Genomic DNA, 8,493 nt, shown 5'->3' with positions numbered 1-8,493 from the left:
CTGGGACTATGAGTCTGTTAACTTCTTAGAAAAAGGGACTTTTCTCATGTAATTAAGTTTCCTAGTCCATTGGACTTAAAATAGGGAGGTTATCCTGCATTATCTGAGTGGGTGCAATATATTTACATGAACTCTTAACAGCAGAAAGCAGAGAAGAGGAGGTAAGGGAGATTCCATATGTGAGAAAGATTTGGCATATCATTGCTGCCTTGGAGATGGAAAAGCCATGTGGAACGTATAAGAAGGAATTGAATTCTGCTAACATCCTGAATGTGCTTGAAAGTGGATTTTTTCCCAGAGCATCTAGTAAGGAATGCAGCACTGCCAATCCATTAATTTTAGTCTTGTGAGCCCTAAGCAGAGAGTCCAATTGAGCAATTCTGTGCCCAGAATTATAAACCACCGTAACTATGAGGTAAAAAATGGGTATTAGTTTAACTGCTAAATTTGGATAATTTGTTATATTAGAAATAGAAAACTAATATGTAAGGTAATCTAGACCATCTAGCATTTAGGGAGAGCATGAAGTCATTCAACATTAGTAGGGTGAATCTGAGTTCCAGATCCAGGGATGATGTGAGAACAACCTCAATGGGCCTTTGCATTGAATAGACTCCTAGGGTTCTCATAACTATTAAGAGAGGCATGACCCTAGGAGACCAAAGATGTTCTCACAACCAGAGTCATATTAAAATAGAATATTTAAAGAGATGTAAGGATCTTTAAATATATATAACACAAGCTATCTATCTATATAGATAGGTAGATAGGTAGATATAACAAATAGCATCCATCTATTAGGAGACAGTTCTTCATGGGCCTGTTGTATTTCTTCACTGTCACAGGCAGTAACACTGACAATCTTTCAGACAGTCCATTCAAGGATGCTTGTGTAGTGAATAAACTTGGAATCTGGAGACAATGATGTTTTCTGGAGAAGGGGGCAGGTTTATTTACTGTTCAGTATAATAAAGGTAATATTTTCCTCTGGGGCAAAAATAGGACAAGTTTGCTTGCATCCTATTTTAAAATATTGGGTTTCTTTTAGCTTGGTGTTTCTCAGCTGTGTTGCAAACCCACTGTGTGCACAGCATCTGCTTCGGCTGCTCAGGATTATTCCCATTGGACTTGGGGGTTGGGTAAAGGAAATGTAAAAGTGAAACTCATGCTTGTTGTGCTGTAATAACATCCCTTGTCTCTGACCTAGGAGTCTTTTCTCTTCTGTCACCAGTCATGCAGCTGTAGCTGGCTAATTTGTTAGCTTGTAAGTAGGTTAAAACCTCAGATTTTCACAATTCTTAACTATGTGAATAAATCTGTGTGTTTGTGTTTGTGTCTATGGGTGTGTGTTTATGTAGGTCTCAAGTTTCAAATGTTTTTATCTCTTGACAAGAAGTAAGTTGAAGAAGATTTACCTATTATGGAGTGGTCTGAAGTTTCTCAACACCATTAATTCAATAGGTTTTCAGTTCTAGTGCTTTCTTCTTAAGCCATGAAGTTCATACTGAATATCCTGCCATTAAAGAAATATTACCTTCAGTCCATAAGAACTCCCAAAGTTTTACTGAAATAAGCAGCTATGCTTAACTTTTTTGATATTATTTTATTACCAAGGTCAACACTGTTAAGTTACATATATCCTTCCCCTATATTATTTTATATTATATGGAATTTTGGTTTTCTTATATCCTACCCATTGAGTGTATTTTTGTCGGAAATATCTGCTTCATTTAGGTAATAATGGAGGTAATGACGTTGAGTTATGTTCCTGACTTAAAAATTTTCTTAAATACTATATTCTAAGTTTTGGGACTTGAAGTGAGCCTTTGGTAAACATTTTAAGAGGTAATTATTATTCTCAACCATTTTTAGGAAGATGCAATTTTGTAGGAGGGTCTCAGTATAAAAGTATCTCACTAGTAAAAATATCAAAACTTAGCAGATATTTATTGTTTTTTCTAGGTAGACTGGAAAATTCTGTAAATTATCTTTTCTCTGTTTTCATCTTTTAGATCCATAAGGAAGAATATAGATGTGAGTGTACCCAAACAAAACTCGAGTTTCATTTTTCAAAAAAATAGGTTACTTGAGGGCCTGGGAAGACTCGGGCATTCAAAGTATATAGCTTGTTTGGTATCGGATGTCACTTGATATTCTTCTGTATCAAGGGTATCTTTTTCTTCAATATGTCTATTGAATATTTATTTTGTCTACCAAGACAGATTAAATATTTGTATGCAGAACTGTTCCAATTTTAGAAAAAGACTATAAAAGATTATATGCGAATTGTTTTTGTGTTTTTAACCACCACTATTTCTCCATCTGTTTTCATAGGTTTCTGCCAAGAGGAAGAACATGAAAAATAGTCTAGGCTCAGTACTACCATTTTTTGAAAATTTTTGGAAGAGCAATAACAAGTCATTGTATAATAAGGCATTGTTCCTGTTTACTGAGTAGAAGATTGCCTGGCAGACCTGCCTGAAATTAGGGGTGGAAGGAATGACGGAGATGATGAAGGAAAATAATTCCGTCTAAAGAAGATCTGTCTTCATTGTATAGGCCCGGCTGACCTGATTAATCAGTTTCTTTTTACTGAAAAATTCACTCATTCATTTACTCATTCACTCATGAGTTAAAAATTCACTCATTTACTGTTTGCTTTTTTGGAGCACCTTCTGTGTACAAAGAACTTTTAGCTAAACAATGCATTTCTTTTCTTTTAAAAACAACAAATCTTGCTAAGCCATCTCTTTATTCAACACAGAAAAAAAAAATCCATGCTTTCTTTGTTGCAGTGGTACAGACTTGTTTTCAGTATTTTGAGTCCGACCTCTGAATAAGATATTTTTTTTTCTTTTCTTACAGATCACTGTCAACATGTAGCTTGTTTTGGCTATTATATACTATTTTCCTGGAGAATTATTCATTCACTATTTCCAGGTTAGTAAAGATCAGTTTAGGAGACTAATAAAACGTCACCAAAATGATCTGAAAGGGAAAAAAAAAAGCAACTCTAAGGGGAGAGTAATTCTTGTTTCAATAGAGTGTTAGAATCATTAAACTTATCTTCAGTGATTCTCTTACCCTGTTCTGATTCTCCTTGGGTTAGTAAAGTGCCATGATTTGAGACTGGACATTTTTCAGCTGGTAATGTGACACCATTTTAATATTACAAATCCTGCTTTCTCTTCTTTTTGTGTGTGTGATGTTTATGCTTGATTTCTTTTTTCTTTTTTTTTTAATGTTTATTTATTTTGAGAGACAAAGTGAGAGCACAAGTGGGGGAGGGGCAGAGAGAGAGAGGGAAAGAGAGAATCCCAAGCAGGCTTTGCACTGTCAGGACAGAGTTTGACGAGAGCCTTGATCTCATGAACCACGAGATCAAGACCTGAGCTGAAATCAAGAGTCAGATGCTCAACAGACTGAGGCACCCAGGCGCCCCTTGATTTGTTTTTTCTAAACTATTTCTTAATGTCAAGTATAAATTGGACGCACATTACTGAAAGTGTAGCAGTGACACCCACAAGAATCTGACAGGGATGTTTTTATTCTGTGAACTATAAAGATTATGTTATATTTGTGGAAAGGGTAAGTCTTATGAAACATGAAAATGAGTCTTGAACAATCTGAGACATGGAGTTTTGTGCCTTTCTTGGTTTCTGATGTCTCTTACTGGCTTCACTCAGTACAAGCCTGGCTGTCTTATTTGTATTTTTGTTTCCACATGTAAGGTAATTTGTAAATACCAGTTAAAGGAGCATCTTTTTTTTTTTTCATATGGAAAAGAATGTTCTCTTTTTATGATAATTTACGGAAGGATAGTAGATTAAGTCCCAAGTGCTTCTGCTTTTTAGAATGGTAGAATGAGAGTTGATAATGTTTATATTCTCCCCTTTAAGGAAAGTAATATTTCCATTCTAAGAGTTGCCCCATGAATAATTTTTCATGTACCCTCCCTCCCTGGGCTATTTTCTGTATTTTCTTAGTTTGAAGAAAGTATCTTTAACAGTTTCTTTGATTAAAGTGGGAAATATTCTAAACAGACTTCAAAATGCTGTGTAAATTTTCAACTGAGCATCCACCTCATGTGTTTTCTCTTCTTGTGATGCAATCCAAAACTTAACTGTACTAGATAGCACACTCAGATCGGGTGACAGGTCGTCTGGACTTTCTACATCTTGTCTGATTTAGCCTACATTGAAGTCCACCTTCTCCTTTTGTAAACCCTTATCTGCTTTGAAAGAAGTCCTTCACTGGCTCTTTTTTTCTAGTTCTTTCTTGTTTATATGTTTTGATTTTCTTACTGCTGTGTAGACTCTGTGGGAGTAGGAACCATGTGTTAATACTCCTGGTAAATTTCTGATTCTGGGAACAGAGTAGATATTCAGGACATTATCTTTATTGATTGGGAGTTACATCCCAAGAATGAGCCAGTCCAGGACCCCTGTATGAGCAGTGGTATTGGGTTTCTTACACCTTTGGCTTCAGTCTTAGCTTGGCTGCTACAACAAAAATACTATAAACTGAAAAGAAGAATATTATAGTCTGGGTGGCTTATAAAGAACAGAAATTTATTTCTCACAGTTCTGGAAGCTGGGAAGTCCAAGATCAAAGTGCTGGCACATTTGGTGTCTGGTGGGGACCTGCTTCCTGGGCAGCCATCTTTTCACTTTGTCCTCACATGGTGGATGGGGCAGGATCTCTCTGAAGTTTCTTTTACAAAGGCACCAATCCCATTCATGATCTAGTTATCTCCCAAAGGCCCCCATCTTCAATATCATTATATTGGAGGTTAAGTTTCAACATATGAATTTTAGGGGACACAAACATTCAGTCTACAGCAGCTTCCTTTCTGGAAAGGCCCAGAGCCTATATGCAGAAGGTTAAAATTGCATAAATGAATGCGATAATGAATGAATGAATGGATGGATGTGATTAGTCTTTGGTTATTTTTTGGATTGGGTGAGACAGTCTCTTAATGAAAGCTAAAAGCCATAGAAATGGCATATATCTTGTCTGAAATGGAGTCGACCTTGCGGATGAACATGTCCAGTGTGGTGGGAGACAGGTGTATGGGGCACTGGAAACTAGGGGAAAAAGTGAGATGGTAACTGGTTTCTGCTTACAAGGACCAGATAACCTGTTTGGACCCACGTGGTGTGGGAGAGAGAAGCTCTGATTGAGAATCCTGGCTTGCTAAGCTCCTACCTGAAACTTGACCATGTTTTTAAAAATCAGGTTTTAAGAGTCTGACCTGTTTGGGTGAAAACAAACCTTTGTAAACATTGTTGGAGAAAGTGACTGGGGATGGAAACGAAGCAAAGGAACCTGAGGCTGCTTACCCAACAGTTGCAGCCAGAGGCAGTGCTGCTTTGTTTCTAAGGGAGAACAGCTCCCTCTGAAATGTGGTGTCAAGAGGTGCTTCTGTGGGAGCTTTCAGAGCATGTGCCTTGTCACGTGAGTGTGTTGCCTACTTGGAACACATTTTTCTGCCAGGTGGCCTTGCCATCAAAATCTGTCAACATTAAAGGCTTTTCTTGACTCCAAAAGTAGGTTGGTGAGTGTCAGAGGTACTCGTACACCATTATTGTTTGAGGCAGGTGTCTGTTTAAAGGTTCCCCAATATTCCTTTATTTGTGCAGCATTTTGGTTGTCATCTTGTCACCACTGATTTCAGTAGGGATGGAATTTTCTGTAAAGTTCAGTGCGTTTTGCTTGTGAAAAATACATTTAAGAGAATATAACTGAGGTACTCTGACCTAGACATCAAGGGACAGGAACTCTGGTTTTCACTTGGCCCAGCAGAGATTTGTTATGGGCTGTGTTAGCAGAACTTGAATTGGTTGGAAATAAACTTTCTTTTTCCTCTCTTTTTGGTGGAAGGAAGCACCTGGAAGTAGTACTCAGATGCTTTCTTGACTTGGAAAAGAATCTGATGACCTCAGAAATTCCCAAGAGCTAATAGCTATTTGATCTAGTCATAAAATTATGCTAAGAGATTTGGGAGGAAGATAATATAGGGAACTACATAAACATAATGCCTCAACATAAATTCAAGTCCTTAACCTTGTGAAAGGACACATTTTTATTTCTTGCATCTGTATATTAATCTTTTAATAAATTAATATCTGTGTATTACTCCTTGGCTTTTTTTCTTACTTGGAGGAAAAAAAAATCTTTCCTCCTTTCCAAGGATAGTTCCTCTCTTTTTGTCAATGATCTCATTTATTTGGACTACTTTCAGGCTAGTAAAATAAATTTCTCTCCCCTTTTATATTTGCATATTTAATCCCTCTTTCATTAGTGGCTCCTTTGCCGTTTATTTTCAATAAATTAAGATTTTCTCATCATGTGGAATCCCCTCCTTTTAACCTTGCTTTCATTTTGGTCTACTGTTCAATTTTTACTTTGGCTATCAATGGTATTTTATGAGTTAGGCACTGTGTTAGGTACTGGGCGTGCACAAATGAATTAGCACAGTGTCTGTTTTCAAGTAGCTGATGGTCTAGCAGAAGGTGCAGACAAGCAGCCAACATGGTAGATTATGATAAATACAAAGCCACATTATGTACTGGAGACTGGAAGGACACAGAGTGTAAAGACATGTATTCTATCTCAACAACCAGGAGTCTCTCAGAGCAGGTGCTGTTTTAGTGGACTTATGAAGGACAAATAGAGAAGGCAGAAAGACCTGAATGAACAGGGAGAAACATAGAAATATGAGAAAATAAATACTTGGTTTGGCTAAAGAGTGGCAACCTTGGAAAGCATGCTCATAGATGGCGATTCTATTAAGATAGAAAATAAGGAGGTAGGATAGGTTGACAAAAGATTTGACTTCAGTTTTGGCTGTGTTGAGTTTGGAGAGGTATTTAACTAGTGGGAGGTAGGGCACTGTTTGTGAATGGCTCTGTACACCATACACAGGAGTATTGGTTTCCTATTGCTTTTGTAACAAATTACCACAGACTTAGGGGCTTAAAACAATGCCCCAGATGGGTTTTATGGGGCTAAAATTTAAGCATTGGCAGACTTGTGTTCCTTCTGGAGGCTCTGGGGGAAAAAATCTATTCCTTGACTCTTTCAGCTTCTAGAGGCTGCTTGCATTCCTTGGCTTGTGGCTGTATTACTAGTTCTGGGGATTATGCCATGGCCATCTTTGGAAGGTCACTATTTTGCTTCCTACATAAGGTGTTTGAACTCATCCTGGAAGCAAGGAGAAGCTATTGCCACATGTGTAGCCAAAGGATATGGTGGTGCTTTAGAGATTTATGCTTTAGAAAAGTCACTTTATTTGAAATGTAGATATTTGAGTCAAGGTGAAAAAACTAGGATATTGCAATTGCCCAGGTGAGAATTATGGGATCCTGAAACATAACAGTGGCAATGTGGTTGTAAGGGGAGAAGGCTGACTTAGCTAGAAAATGGATGTGAGGGCTGATTGGGATGTTTAGAATAAGTCATTCTGGATGACTTTCAAGCTTCACACTCAGGGAGCCTAGACAGATGATATTTCTATTAGCCAAGCTAGACAGGAGGTGCCAGCAGAGTTCGGGTGACAGAAGATTTGACTTCAGTTGTGGTTGTGTTGACTTTGAGCTTAGAGGCATGGCACCCAGCTAAAGGAGACGTGGAGCCCAGAAGAGAGGACTGTTTTGGGGATCATCAGACAGCTGCATGGAAGATGGCCCAAGGGTAGTGTATAAAATGAGAAGACTTGAGACTACTTCTGTGAATAATTTCAAAGTCTGTATTGATGACTGGTCTTACAGAGCCCTTGATACACCTTTACAGGTGCTACAGGACATAAACTCATGTATGCCCTGTATTTTGTTCAAACTCATGAAAAATAATGGAGTTTCCTTGAGAATGGGGTTAAACCTTTGCTTATCTTTGAATCTCTTCTTGTATCCTCCCATTGCTTGAATAAATACCATATACACCCAGACACAAATCTAGTTTGGAATTGTATTGTATCTCTTTGTGTTAAAATAGAAATCCCAGGGGCGCCTGGGTGGCTCAGTCGGTTAAGCGTCTGACTTCAGCTCAGGTCATGATGTCACAGTTTCTGAGTTCAAGCCACACGTCAGGCTCTGTGCTGAAAGTTCAGAGCATGGAGCCTGCTTTGGATTCTGTGTCTCCCTCTCTCTGCCCCTCCACTGCTTGTGCTTTGTCTCTCTTTCTCTCTCTTTCTCTCTCAAAAATAAATAAACTTTAAAAAAAAGTTTAAAATAGAAATCCCAAATCATTAGAATAAATTTTTTGTCTTTGCTTTGTTGACACCTGATACTGCTTACAAGGAGAAATATGTGACATTTCTCCCACTTGAGAATTATCTTTCAAAATCACAATAATTATCTGTGTTATGAATTAGGTTACATATAGGTATTTCCCCGGGAAGTATTTGAAATGTGTGCATTGTTGGTACTGAGCACTTAAGAAAAAAGTTTCTTTTCTTTACCTTAAGTTAGCACATAGGGTTTTTAATTTTTT

At 37.7% G+C, this 8,493-nt stretch overlaps 1 non-coding gene across 1 annotated transcript; it reads right to left on the bottom strand.

The window, feature by feature from the left end:
• Positions 1 to 6,295: 6,295 nt before the first annotated feature.
• On the bottom strand, positions 6,296 to 6,357 carry LOC113601615 (small nucleolar RNA SNORD42). The gene has a single exon (XR_003422907.1). It is a non-coding gene; the product is annotated as a small nucleolar RNA SNORD42 (small nucleolar RNA).
• Between the last annotated feature and the right edge of the window lie 2,136 nt (positions 6,358 to 8,493).

Source organism: Acinonyx jubatus, chromosome B3, assembly GCF_027475565.1.
Source record: "Acinonyx jubatus isolate Ajub_Pintada_27869175 chromosome B3, VMU_Ajub_asm_v1.0, whole genome shotgun sequence".
Classification (NCBI taxonomy): domain Eukaryota; kingdom Metazoa; phylum Chordata; class Mammalia; order Carnivora; family Felidae; genus Acinonyx; species Acinonyx jubatus.
The sequence above is the reverse complement of the archived record's forward strand: the minus strand, read 5'-3'. Positions and strand labels throughout refer to the sequence as shown.